We start from the raw sequence: 14,832 nt of genomic DNA, 5'->3' as shown, positions 1-14,832 counted from the left end.
CAAGAGCAGTTCTCAGTCTGTACTGCAGAGTGGGCGGCTTTCTTGCTTGGTGAGAATGGCTTTTCTATTTATGGCCTCATTCTTTGAAGTGTGTGAAACTCAAAGCAGGCACTTTATGTCCAAAGCAGCAATTTTCAAGACTCTGTGTCCCACCACGTTCTAGGTGTGCCAATCCTGTTTCTCCCATTTATATTTGCTGCTGGTATTCCAGGAAGTGTTCATTCCTGGAGGAAGTTTTTATTTGTTTTCTGTAAATCATACCTTCTCTTTAATTTTTTGTGCCTCTTCCCCTTTCTCTCGGAAACTTCAGTGTGGACACAGCTCTCGGTGAGCTGTTGCAGGCTGCAGTTTCCTCAGCAACAATTCTTTCTTGGCTGTTGAGATTGAGTTTGGACTGAAATTTAGGTAATCACTGATGTTTTTTCCAATCTGTTAAAAAGTCAGCTTTTACATCTGAGGTGGAGTATTTTATTTCAGCACTGACATGATCTTTTTCTGTGTGTGTGTTTTATTCTGTGCTTTCGCAGAGAGGAACAGAATTTTTTTTTTTTTTGCTGCTTACTCTGATATATACAGCTTCTTATTGAGCCTCATGTTTTAAAAGTAGTCCAAACTCTGTACTTGTTGATCTTGTAACACCCTAAAAAATAACTATTTATTTGCCTTTTACTGGCACAGGGATGATCTGAGATATCCCGTTCAGAAAATAAATTTGTACAGGGCTGATTTGAAGCTATTCTGCATTGCTGTTATTTTGTTGTCTTTACTGTTCTGGAACTATTCAGTACTCCCTGCTCTATTAAACAGCTCTTTAAAACACCCTCAGTAAGCTCAAGAGAGACCAAAACTTGTTTCCAAGAACACAGATCATAGCTAACATCTAAATAATAATCTGGCATCTATTTGTTACTTTCCGTCTGTTTTAAATACAGTGCTAATACTTTACAGAATGTTGTACAACATACCAGAAGTTGAGCCATGAGGAATTTTTCAGATTTATCCTTCCCAAACTTGCAGTGCAAACCAGTGATGCTTTCACTCACAACTCAAGCAGAGGCAAAGGATTTTAAAAAACCACATCAACTCCTCCCCCCACCCAGCCAAAAATGCCGAAAGGAAAACAAAAAAGCCAGTGGGTTTTCTGGAGGGAAGTTTTAAGACTTTTTGTTACAAGACCATGCATAGAACCTACAGAGGTCAACTATTACTGCTAAATTGTATTTAGAGGTTGCCCAGCTATACATTGGAAGACCCTGGGAACACAGGGTGGTTTGTGGTGCTGCACTGTGATTTAATCACACTTCATGCAGTGAGTTCAAAGCATTAGGAAAACAAAATACTGAATCCCACAATACTCTTATGGGGTAGGCATTAGGCCTGCTTTGAAAACAGGGCACAAAGAATTTATTGTATCTGTAAGCAGTTGCAGCTACTTAGCCTCAGAACCAGGATTAGAGAACATGCGATTGGACTTCTGCTCCCTCCTGTTCTCGCTTGAATATTAATCGAGGTGAAGAGTTAATAAGAAGAGAAAAAGTCTGAACTGATTGTTTCTCTGTGAATGTATTTATGCACAAAAGGATGAAGCTGGACAGAGACAAATCTCTGATCGTGTTTCACTTTGGTGTAACTCCTTCAGGATCAATAAAACTAGACTTGCAATAAATCTTACATAGTCTGGAAAAAACCCTGAGTAATATTAATAAAATTCAAAATGAGAATTTACCTCGTCAGGCTACTTTCTACAGTGGGTATCTAATGTTCTGGAGGAGGAGATCAGTCTAAGAGGGAGCTGGAGTATAATCTATCCATTACTTGATGTTCCTTTCATGCAGGGAATTTTAAGGCTTGGTAACAGCAGATAGGGATTGTTTTAAATAGAAAACAATAAGTAACTTTTTGAGGAGAAATTTACTGCAAAACAAGCTATAGATATCTTTAATTAGACTTAAGGAATAGCCAATGAAAAAATAACTTTATTGAATTGGTAGCACTACTACTGAAAACAATTTCCTTGTTGATACATTTGGATGATGGCAGGAATCAGACAGCGTAACTGAAGGGGTGTATGCCATAAATGCCCTTCTGTCCCAGAAGCTATACATCTCCACACCACACTAGGTATTTTGTAAATTAGTATCCAGCTAAACATGAAAAAATTTTCACTGAGATTCAGATATAATTGAGCAATTAGATTTAATCTGTCACACGCTCTGCTCTGGTACTGCACCTTGCTTTCAAGTTCAAGTATCTTGCATTGAATTACTTGAATCTTTGTTTTAGAGAATCTGCAAGTACATCCTATCCTTTCCTGAGAAAGTCACTGACCTACTATTCTGCTGTCAGTACCAATCCCAGTGTCTCAGCATCTGTAGCTGCTACCTCAGGACCCACATCCAGTGCATCTGAAGATGCACTTCCTGCCTGACTGCAAACATCTTGTTGGTCTTTTTGTTCCTGATTTCCCACTATGTTTGCTCATACACTTCAGTCCTATCCAGAAATGCATTTCTAATCTAGGCCAGGTTTCCTATGTGTTTGTCCAAGTATCTCACTCCTCACTGGAAGAAGCTGTTCCAGTCATGGGGCTGCAGAAAACCTACTGGGGCAACAGAATCTATTGACTAAAGCAAAATTTGCTCCTCTTAAGTCCTTCTCTAAATTAAATTAAGTCCTTAAGTCCTTCTCTAAATTAAATGTAATTAATTTTTAGCATTACTATCTTTGCAATTTTTTGTGCAACTCTACAATGGAGACTCTGATGTGGTTTTTTTAAGAAAGGCTTTAGATGAAGCAGTTCCTATGGAGTCCAAGGAAAATGCATGAGCCTGTGAATTTTATGAACAAGTTGAAAAAATTATATTTAAAAATTCCTAGCTGCAGTGAACAATTCATCTAGAGCTGCTGCGAAATTTCAGTTGGCTGTCCAGAAAGCACCAGCTGCTTTTCTCTGATGCCTGTATGTGTAGTTTGTAGGATGGACAGCAAATTTTTGTTGCACTTGGGTTGTTTGAATGAGGTGCAAAAATTACCTACTTAAGTTTATTCCTAAAGAACAGATAATTTCAGTTTGTGCAAAAGCTGAAATCCTGTACCATTCCCAAGGTTTTCTGAGAGTTTAAGATCACTGAAGGTGCCACAGCCTGTTTATATTCACCTGACATTAACTAAAATTTCTGTTGTTCTAGTAACAGCTGTAAATATTCTAAAGTACCCAAATAGCTGAATAAAGATATTTGGGTTTGTTTTATTAAGTGTTTACAAATATTTACATAAAAAGTGAGGTGCCAACAAAACAAAACAGTGATACTGGTAGACCCAGTGTCATTTCCACTGGAAGCAGCAGACCTATACTCAGTGATTAGCAAGCCAAAGAGGGTGTGTGTCATGCTGCAGTCGCAGCACAAAAATGATTCCTTGCATTTTTCAGAGTTCATTTTCCATCTTGAGTCCTAACTGTCAAAAAGGTTTCTAATTATTCATGCTTCCAAGAAAATACACTCCAAGTAAGTTGGGTAGCTCAATAGAAATTTAAAATGTGATAAAAAGGGCAATTTTATTGGAGAAATACAGACTAACTATATTTCCTAGTGAAAAGATTTAGAAAAAAAATAGGTTACAGAGGCAAAGACAATGCCACTGAAATTCCAGAATGTTTTATGCCACAAAATTTTATTTTTCCCCCCGAATATTGACGAGAAGAAACTTGGATGATTTATGTCCCCTCTCCTCTTCTTTCCTCTAAGTGATACCAGATCTGACATGTTTGGAAAACAATTATACATGTACGTGTTTGGGCATGTTTTCTTCCTGTCTCATTTATCTATAACTACTAGCTTTTTTTTTGAATGTGTTTTTGTGGAAGAAGCACCTAGGATAATCTTACTACTGTGTAACAAGGCTTCCTAAAATGCTATAGCAGTCTTCAAAGGGTGCTAATTAAACTTTGTAACACAGTCCACCACTGTGCCTTTTGTATAGGTTGCATTTATTTATTTTTTTAGATTTTCTTCAGAATATCTTAGTTTAGATTGAATATTATAAGAGGAAAAATGTCAAAGGTTAATGCTCTTAACTGTCTAAGTCTGCAGGTTTAGGAGACTGATGAAATATACCCAAGTAATCTTCTTTTGCATAAAAATATTGCACTGCATTTTAGAGGTATGTTGATATATTAGAAAGCTCAAAAAGCTAGGTGGTAAAACTTTGACTTTCAGTCCACTTGGACTAAAATATTTTGATTATGAAAATAGTCACTGGTACAGAAGAAAAGTACTACCCAGTACTCAGACTGATGTGATTTGTATTGTTGTATTTTAAGGGAGGCTGGGGCTACTGATAATTTTGTAATACTACAAATATTTCTGGCAGAGAAAGATTATTGGCTAAACTGTAGGTTAGGCTCTAAAGGTGTAAATGCAATTCAGTCTATGAAAATGTCTAAAATGAAATGTTAATACATATCTACAACTTTTAATACATGTAATTCATTCTCACCTGTTCTTTCATACCTTTCTGAGCACTGACTCAGAAGGAAGGGAAACTGATAGCAACTTGAGAGGCTGTTTGTTTCAGCATCTGGGTATTTTATTTCTTCTTTGACTTCACTTTTTTAGAGCCATTACAGCCATAGAGGTTGATAACTGAACTTTAATATCAGCAGGAGCACAGCATTCACTAAATCAGCTGCACTAAATGCTGGTGTCAGCTGTAGGCACACAGTTTGTGGTATCTGGGAGTGGGGCTGTGGCTGAGCCTCATCCCCAATGGGCTACAGCTGTGTGGGCCAGGTGAGCAGCACTGGAGGTAGTAAGACACAGAGTGCCCAGGTGTACTGCACCATCAGTAAAGGGCACACAGGTCCAATGCACCAACATGAGGGGTGTAAAAGGCTGGGCTAAAGAACAAGAGGGGCTGATGCTTGCAGCCTTCTGAAGTGATGTGATGTTGCTGTGTATGAGCAGGCACCTGAAACCTTCTGCTGTGGTATGCTCTTACTGTGTGTGGGTTGAAGCTTTCTGCAGTTGTATGGTGACACTCTGTGTATGTGATACTCTGTGTATTGTGGCCCTCTGGACTGCAGCATGTACTGTGTGTATGCTGCGACAGTCAGTGTCTAGTTTGTTTTGTAAAAATTATCAATATATTGATTGTCAGGCTTCTGTGCAGTATCAGTTACTGCCTTAATACTCTACAGACCTGTCAAATAGCTTGGGCAAATGGGAGGATGGAGTTATGTATCCAAATTCCCTGTTACTCTGTACTTCAAACCTACTGACCATTACATACACTGAAATAAAGCCTACATGATTATCTAAGCATAGCCATTAGACAAGTATAAAAATCCTGGGTCTTGAAATGTGTTCAGTGAAAGGCCATAGCACAGTAAGAGAAGTTTTCCAAAAGGTGTGGTGTAAAACATTCTGTGTTCTCTAACATAACCATAGGCTAGAAAAGATTTGCTCTGTTTCTGTGGTACTGATAAAGTATGTTGTGTATTAAAAAAAATAAGCCATGTGATTGCGGTAGTAGTTACCTGCACGTAAAGTTTAATGAATGGACAAGGGAAACAAATATTCTAGCACATCCTGGAAGTACTTCCTGCTGCTTCCACAAGATATCAAGCAGAGGTCTAAACTAACACTGTCCTCCTTTTAAGAATGTTGGCATAGAGTCATGTTGTGGAATAAGGTGGAGCTAGGGAAAGTGTTTTTAAAACTGTTCAGCAAAGCTGTAAATTACAGTAGGCCATTGAGCTGTTTCAGTTTGTATCCAAGATTCAGTGAGTCTCCTGTGAGCCCTGCCTTGAAGGCTTGAAGGAACTAATTGGAAAGGATCTGAGGAATTAATGGAATTAATGACATGAAGTTGTGCTTTATATGCTATATCTCTCAAGACCTGCATGTGTATGTTGGTATAAATGGTCTTTCTGATGGGCTTGTCAAAACATAAAATGAAATTAAAATGCTGGTGTGCTAATTATCAACTTGAAATGGGCCATGAGCCCTAAGTAGACCTTGTTAGGAGTATTTCATTAGTTTAGTAATGAATAATAGGTACTTTTCCAGTTACTTCATATTCCTATTGAGTTGTTAGGAGTAAGCTAAGCTAAGTATAGACAGGTATAAAAAAAACTAATTAAAATAAACCCCAAATATGGAAAGAATTATAAATATATAATTTGCTAGCTACCTACTAGATAGTCTGAGATGTTCTAGAGTGCTTGGGGGAGTATGACCTTTTCCAACTTTTAACTCTGTTCTTAAAATTAGGGTTTAGGAATGGTAGTAAACATTCATGCTACCTTTCGTCAGTTTGCTTAGTGTCTGTGCATCTGTCTATACAATAGGGGCAACAATACATTTATTCCACCAGAAGATAGTGAGGTTTAATGTCAAAGAATTTGTGTAGGTCTAGGTAAATTTGAAGTACTGGATGAAGGAGGATAGATGCATGGCAGAAGGTCTGAACACAGCAAGTGAAAGGAAAGAGCCTTCAGTCTGTTTTCTTCTGCCAATGACAAGTGCCAATAAACCTAACTAGGTTTTTCTTTGGGAAAACAGTGAGCATAAATTTTTACTTCCTTGCAGTCTTATGAAAGTGTAGGAGATGTCTCTGCTCTCAATCTGGAACATGCCAGTGCAGAACTGAAATTCTGTACGACTTTGCTGGTGTTCCAGGCAACCCAGTTTCTTCCCCATCCTTCAAAACTGAACAAATTCAACCAACCAAAAGTGCTGTTGCAGAGAACAGCAAAGAGTCTAAGAGTGAACTGTGAGTTCATAATTTTATTTATTCTGTTGCAAGACAATTTGGCATTCATCAGAAAACTCCCTTTTAAGCAGTGGTGCTTTTAGAGTGCAGCAGGTTTGAATGTAAAACTTGCCTGTGGATTACAGTGATTTCTTGAGAGGTACTTTGTGTTTTCTCAGCCAGTGTCAGAGCAGTCTCTTACTGCCATCTCTAGCTAGACACATGAGAAAGCTCAATTCAGAAAGCCATCATTAAGCAGGGGCTGGAGGGGAGGGTGGAGGAGAGGAAGATCAGCTGGAAACTGAGCAGGGAGCTCTGGGCCCCTGCCGGGACATGAAGGCGGGTGGCCATCCCTCTTGGGGGATGCACATCTCTGCAAACAGGTCTGTGCAGGCTGCTGGATGTGAAGGCCTTGCAGGCACACAAGCCCTTCTCCGGGGCAGGCACACAAGCCCCTCTCCTGGGCAGCACAGCACAAGGGTGCTCTGGTGGAGATTTTGAGCATTACGTTTGTGTTGGCTGCATTCCTCGTTCACAGAGTAGGAAAGGCTAAAGACCTCAGGCTGTTGCTGGGTGGTAGCTATTTCAACTTGAAGGCCTGTAGCTGCCTGAGAACAACATGCTTTTGTTTTGCTTTGTTTCTTTTTTTTTTTTCTGGTGGAAGTTTTAATTCATTGTGATGCTTTTTAAGCAGCTGGCAGAGATGTGAATAGACACTTCTTCAAAAGGCTTATGGAATAGAATTGCATAACTTTGTACTTTTCCTATGCAAAGCAGAATAAGTGTGATGTAAATACAGTGACAAGTGTCTGAAAGATACCTTGGCTTCTTCCAAGTCCTATTTATACCCCATGAAATCCAGTAACTATAAAATCATCTCTGCTGCTATGAATTGTCTCACTGAGGGATGAAAGAGGAGAAGTTTGGGTAGTGATACCTTGGCAAAACAAGAGCTGCAAGTTCTCTCTCTCCTAAGAGCTCTAATAAGGTTGCAGCTAACTAACAATGTGTCCTGATAAACAGATCTCTAACCTTTTAAAAGGTGTAAGTGAGCCTTCCAGAGAATTATGCTTTCTTGTTTCTGTGCTGTTCAATTGCTTTTATTTTTTTTCCCCTTGGATTCTGATGAAAATAGGTGCAGTTGAAATTCCTCTGAGGCAAGGCCAGCACTTGTAGGAGTGTACATTGCATGTGGGATTAGGAAGTGGTTCTCAATAGGCTTCCAGTGGTTTATGTGTATATATCTGTTATTCAGGGAATTATGCCAAATTCTGGTAACATTGGTTGAGATGTGAATTCTAACAGCTCTTGGCTTTGCCTTCAGTCAGGGTAGCTGCTATGCTGTGTCTGAAAATATCTGCCTGCTTCCCTCCAGCCTGTTACCAGCCTGTTCCTCTGTCATGTTATAGGCAAGATGGCTGTATGGGTACTTCATCTTTCAGCTGATTTGGATTAGCAACAGTTGTTAAATGTGGGCATTTGTGTATTGCTCATGCCTGCAGTGAAGCAGCTTTGGGCTACAACCATTTTAGTAAAACTTGTAACAATACTTTTGAGTATCCTAGTTAGGCCTTGATTAAACACCAGGAGTGGTGTTTGACTTTGCATATGGGAATTTCATGTATTAGAAGGTTTTTTATTTGTGATGTCTGGGCTTTATACAGTATTTGACATTATTGATATTCTTCCCACAGAAACCTGAGCTGCTGGGGCTGGTGGCTGCTCAGCTCAGGAATACAAGACACTTAGTGGGATAAGTATTGGGTGGGTGTGGTGATCTGCTTGGATTTGAGATGATAAACTGTTGGGTTTTCTTTTGTATTTGGTTTGTGTGAGCCAAAATATTTTGCATTTTCTAAGAATGAAGATATATATATATTTAATCTCTTGTCATTTTTATAGTTGTGATATAAATATTTAATTTGGTCCTGGAGCCCGGAGCTGTCTGACTGTGTAGAGGCTTTTCTCACTAAAAGCCAGTTTCCTGTGAGGTGAGGCTGTGTGGAGCAGTAACTGGCTTCAAGTGCTGCTGTAGCTGTGGGCACTTGACATTCTCTCTTGAAAACTCGTGTTTTGGTTAGGAACTCTCGGTATTGCATTCAGACCTTTCTTTTTTCTGTTTGTAACTCTGTGATTTCACCAAAAGAGCTGAGTTTTAAGCATGTTTTATTCATTGTGAGTGTTAAGTCGAAGTTCTGCTGAGGTCTTGCACAACTTTTGATGGCTTTTGTGTCAAACGGACATTGAGGCTGAAGAAAATCTCCCCAAAGAAACAGAAGTTGAAGAAAAAGCTAATTCAGTAGCTTAGATTAAGTCCGCAAGTACCCTGTTACTGTCACAGATAGTGGTAATTTTGGATTCTTCCTTGAGCCAACTGACGGCAGTCTTGAGGATCTTTAACAGGTTTTCAAGGAGAAGGCTGTTGCTCTCACAGTTGTTTGAATCATGATTTTTCACCCTATTTTTCTCACTGTTCCCTTTTGCTGTTTTCAGGCTTGCTGTCAGCTCCATCTGACTTTGTGGTATTGCTTGGTGCAGTGTCCTTTATTGTTTTGAGCCATTACTTGAATACCTCATGCAAAGCTGTGCCCTTCAGAGAAAGGGAGGGAGGTGCCTTCTCAGGGATGGGAAGACAGATTGGCTGGGGATCAGTAAAACTTCCTTTCCTTCTCCTCCAGCATGCAGGGTCATCATCCCAGCCCCAGTGACTCGTCACTCGTACTTGGTGCTCTCTAGTGACGTTTCTTGGGCACAGTGAAAACCACAAAATTCATAGGCTAATAAGGGTGGAGTAATGTGAGATTATTGCAAGTGTTCTTGTGCTTGCTCTCCCAGCTCAATAGGAAGCCTTTAATAAGAACTTTCCTAAATAGTGTTGCATGCGAAACAGGGATTTCTGCTTCGTTCTTTTAACAAACAGCCATTTCATGAAATAGTGTGGTTTTTTGCCTTTTGGTACATTCCAGAAGACTTTCTACCTTTACTGGTTACTGATTGATAGTTCTGTTCTGAGCTCCCTTTAATTTTGCAATAAACTAACAAGGAGGCTGAGACCACAAGTTTACAGAAAACAGCTTATTTACTCAACTGGATTTACAAGGATGACAAAGTCAGGTTTTGTAATTTCAGTGTGGTCTAGGATGGGCAGGAGGAGTACTTGAAAAATTGTACTGTATAAATAACCAAACAAAATATAGTTTGCTTATTCTTCTGTTGTGAAGTTCTTAGGCCAACTCTCTCCCAGGACCTGCAGGGATTTTCTGCATATGCAGGAACTTTGCTATTCCAAATAAATGGGAAAGTTGTGAGTTTAGGCACAAAAAGTAAGTTTTTTTTTACTTTTCTAATATGCTTCCAAAAAAACTAGCATCTACTGAAATCACATCAGTGGATGGTGGCTCTGTTTTCACAACAACATATGAAGATTTCAATGGGACATTAACACTGTTGTTGACTTTTAGATTAAATCTTAGAAGTAACAATGATCTATCTGGAACCCGAGTGCTGTTTTCCTTGAGAAATCCTTGTGTCCATTTTTTTCCAGGTATTGGCTCCTATAAAAAGTGAGAAAGTAATCAGAGGAGGAAGTTGGGTTTTTCTAACATGTCTAAAATTAGGAAGTTGAAAAAGTGTTCCTGCTGTCTTATTGTGTTTATCTCTGGGTTTTCTAATACTTCTTGCTGTCATGACACTTCTAATTGTTATATGGGGTTATTTTACAATCTGAGATAGCTATGCTGCAGTAAGAATTGAAGTAAAAGATTGGGAAATTGTGTAGTCCATCATTTGTGTGGTATTTTAAGTAGTAGATTTTTTCCCAGAAAGGATTTTGAAATCTGAATCCGAGTGAATTTCCAAAGAGTTGGTAATTCTGTCAGAATTGGAAGGCTGAGGACTGTAAATTTTCACTTGTTAAATAGCTCTCTTAACCTATGGCAAGGGAATGGGCTGAAAGTTAAAGGCAGTGGTTTGTTGAACTCCATGGGAGACTGCACTGAAGCATGTTTCTAGTGTTACTGAGCTGTCTAGCTGACTCTTTTTTTCCCTCTTTTAGCAGTGGAGAGTGTTTTTCATTCAGGCACAGTTGCTGACTAAATAAGACCTACACCCTTTGTTCATTACGAAGTAGGAACAGAAAAGCAATAGCAAAGCTTCCTTACCTGCTGCACATGTAAGGACACAGTTGTGTATGTAGAGGTATGATGGCTTTTTGCAAGTCTTAGTGGCAATATTTTGTCTCTTTCGTTGATATTGGAAATAGGAGCTCCTCTTAAAATACTAGGTGTTTTTAAATATAATATCTTTTAAAATACTGTGTATTTCAGTATGATAACATCAAAATACCATGTAGCAATATTCTCACTGTTGAGTGTTCTGCTGGAAGTTAATAAACATATGACTGGCTTTGAACCTCTTGAAAGGAAGCTGTGCTTGGCTGGTAAGCTGTCCAGTATTTGTCCAAAGGGACCCCAACAGAGGCAAATTTTCCTTACCTACTTAGTCTGAGGATCTGGCATGTCTCCTGTGCTAAACAGGTTAAATTAATGGCAGATCTACAATGAAGAGTTGAAGTGCTATTGCTAGTTCAATGCAAAGCGCTCTCTAGTAAGTCTGCTTGGACTCTCTAGGAAGCCCAGCTTGTTTCCAAGCAGATAGTTTTTAGCAGGTAGTTCCTCTCAAGTGTGGCACCTATCAGACCAACCCAGTCCTTCTTTTTGGTGGTTTGTAAGAAACAGCATCATTAACATAAGAACCAGCATGATGTCCTGTGCACCCATGTATGAAGCAATGTGTGAGACTCAGCTGATGCTGTCCATGCACAAATGTGATTCCTCACCAGAACTCACAGAGCTGTTTGGCACCAGATCTCCTTTGTCTTTCTGGGTGTTCTCTCCGTATCACCCACAAGTTTAACCATTCCCTCAAACACCTATTTGCAGCTCTCTGAATACGTCAAACCATTTCAAAGGATGGCAGAATGGAATGTAAGCATGTCTTTCAGGTTCATGAAGGAGAATTTGGGGAAAAATTAATCAAGTTTTTAAATGTGCCACTGGGGTCATGTGATACCAGTACTGAAGGCTTCAGGTTGAATGCCTGTAAGGACTGGTGACTGCTGAAAATGTATGGTCTTGTTTGAATGGCACTTTAACTGCCAAAGTATTCATGACCAAAGTTTTACTCATGGAAAACTAAAACTTAGCACTTTCCAGTAATGGCATATGGTTGAAGTTTTGAAGATAGATGTATCTATTCTGAGGAGCTTGCTGAATCTGAGTGGCTTTCTTTTTATAACTGTAGCAAAGGACCAGCTCTTTCCTTTTGTTAGTGACCCACAGCATGTTTGATTTAGTGAGAGTTTGGAGTACTCTGCACACTCTCAAAGTGAGGTTCAAACTGTATTAAGGGAGCTGCACAAAGATAAATGAAAATACATACATATACATATATATATATATATATATATATATATATATATATATATGATAATAGGAATACCTGTACCCGATGAAAGAATTTTGCAGTAATTGAGGCTGCAGAAGTGTGACAGGGAATTTGATGCCAAATCTAGTGCTTAGCTACAGCCTTGTCTTGTGGCTGGACTTGTCTTATGGGAGAACTGCGTCTGTGTTGTTCTGCAGGCTTGGAGAAATGGGGAATAATTTTCCATTAATTCCAAAATAAGCATTATGCATATGGCTTCATCTCAGAGGAAGTGTGCTTATTCAAGATAGTATTTAGATATATATTTAAGCAAATGTGTAACTGTCAGTGAAGTCATAGAACTCAGAATATGCTTAATTTCCATCCTCAGAGCAAGTCAGAGAGGAACATTTACTTGGGTAGGACTCTGCTTTTCTAAAATGACTTTTTTAAACAGTATAGCAGGGAATCTAGGATATTAGTACTGAATAATTACTGAAGGACACATCAGAAATTGAAGTCTAGGTTCAGAAGCATTGCTTGAGTTAAACATAAAAGGTGAAGAAGACTTTCAGTCTTAACAGCTAGTAGTGCTGTGGAGTTCCTGGTTAAGGAGGAATCTGGAAGATAAAAAAAAAACCAGTTGCATTATTCTTCTTGTTCATTTTTCTTTTGATTTTTTGGAAGCCTTCAAAGTTAGTTTCCTTTGAAGGAAAGCAATATGAAATATAGTGTACTTAGGTATTTTTTTCTATTAAAAACGTTCCTTAATCATGGTAACATTTCTTTAAAATGTGATGCATAAATAATAAAATACGTGATGGCACAGCACAATGATTATCTTGGCACGAGTCTGAGGTGACTGAATCACTTAGAGAGCTTGATACTTGTTATTTATGTGATCATTGCAAAGTGTGCCAATGAAAACTTCATACCTCACCAGTACGTGTGAGTATAAGTTTGTTAGTGTGCTCTGTTTCAGCACATTTTCTAGCACTGGGTACTATGGATATGTGAGTCTATGGCTTTTGTGACACAGTGGAAACAAAGTGAGAATGGTTTCAAGAAGGAAAGGTCTCACATCCTTTCTTATCCCTACTGACTCCTGGCTGCCTACTCCTTTCATTTGCCTTGAACTGGTTTTGATGCACATCCTATCACAAGGATGAACTAGCTCACTAAAATGGAAGATAAGTATCCTAGCAAAAAAAAAGGAAAAGTGACTTTTTTTTCCCCCTTTGTTAATGAATTGAATTATCCTAACATGTATTCTTCTGAACAAGTCAGCCATCAGTGGCAGCAAGGAGGTATGTGTACCAGACCCTTTGCTGTCTGCTTTTGGGTGCTTGTAGGTGCACACAGCAGCTCTGGGGAAAACAGCAGAGGGGTGTAATGTGTTTCTCGTGTGTTTGCTGTTAGGACTATTGCAAGTGGTACCTTAGCCAAGGTGTAGGACCAAGCAAGGCTGTTTTCTACCATGTTCATGTTCACTGCAGTGATCATAAATGCCCAGTCCCAAAAGGTGCATCCTTTGGGATTAAGGTGGATCCTTTGTGGCTAAGCTGTGCAGAGTGATCACAGCTAGCTCAAGTTCGTTCAGAGTTTGTAGTCAATAGCAGATGAGCATGAGGGGCATCACTATGGAGTTCTGAAGGTCTTGAACTCCTGTTGGGTAAGCGAAGATTTACTTACATGCTCAATTTAGTGCTGTTGATACAATCCATAAAGCTCTCAGGCACCATCATGCCTGTTTGCATTACAGAGCTGGGTGGGCTGGCATGAGCAGGGAGGTAGAGTCCTGTAAAGGTCACGTTCTCCATCACACTGCTGGCACCTTGTGTCATGCTGCCTGAAGAGGACACAATACCCTGCAGCACCACCACTGCAGTCACAGCTCGTTGGTCTGACACAGCTTGTGTGGGGTCTCACAACGGGAAAAGAAAGGGGACAGTGTGTCGTATCTTACTGCTGAAAGAGTTACAAAGCAGGAAGAAGCCATGATCAGAGGGAGGGACAAGTAGTGGAGGGAATGGCAGAGAAATTCTTCTTCCTTTTAGCAATGGCAATCTGTTAATTTATTCCAGTAAATTCCAGTGAAGCTACATTCAACCAAGTATTGTGTAGGATTCCTTTCTGCCTTTCTCCTGTGTCAAATACATCTGAAGACAGGCCATTAATTTGTAAGAGAGTTTGGAGTTTGTCTGCTCTCAGTGCAAGGAGAAGAATCATTTTGGTTCTTTAAAAAAAAAATAATTTTTGAAGTTTGTCAGTCAGCAAAGTGGAGACCAACTGTTATTGCAAAAAGTGCAACTGCTTAGAGATCCAAAGCATTGCAAGAGAACTGTGGCTGTAGCTATGTTCTTCTCTCTGTGGTGTTTGCACCGTTTGCTTAATGTTTTCTGTTGCTAAAAACCAGTATGCATTCAAAGGTGCAAGAAATTGTTCATCTCTTGTAGGAATGACTATTGCTCATGCTGTCAGAGGAGAGCACAGTGGGCACTATAGTTTTGTTTATCAGAATCTTGTGATCCTGAAAAGCACTAAAAAAAATCCCCTTTTGTAAAGATAGCCTTGTAACATTTAGTGCTTTTGTGCTTCAGATCAATGGGAGTGTACCCCTACCACACCTTCCTCCATGGCACTGTGTTTCAGCCA

At 39.4% G+C, this 14,832-nt stretch overlaps 1 protein-coding gene across 1 annotated transcript in view; it reads left to right on the top strand.

Annotated features, from left to right (window-relative positions):
* Window positions 1–14,832, top strand: part of RAD51B (RAD51 paralog B) — a 396,438-nt gene that overhangs the window by 172,088 nt on the left and 209,518 nt on the right. The window lies entirely within an intron of this gene.

The sequence above is a fragment of the Molothrus aeneus genome, chromosome 6 (genome assembly GCF_037042795.1).
Source record: "Molothrus aeneus isolate 106 chromosome 6, BPBGC_Maene_1.0, whole genome shotgun sequence".
Classification (NCBI taxonomy): domain Eukaryota; kingdom Metazoa; phylum Chordata; class Aves; order Passeriformes; family Icteridae; genus Molothrus; species Molothrus aeneus.
Note: the sequence above shows the minus strand (reverse complement) of the source record. Positions and strands in the feature narration are given on the sequence as shown.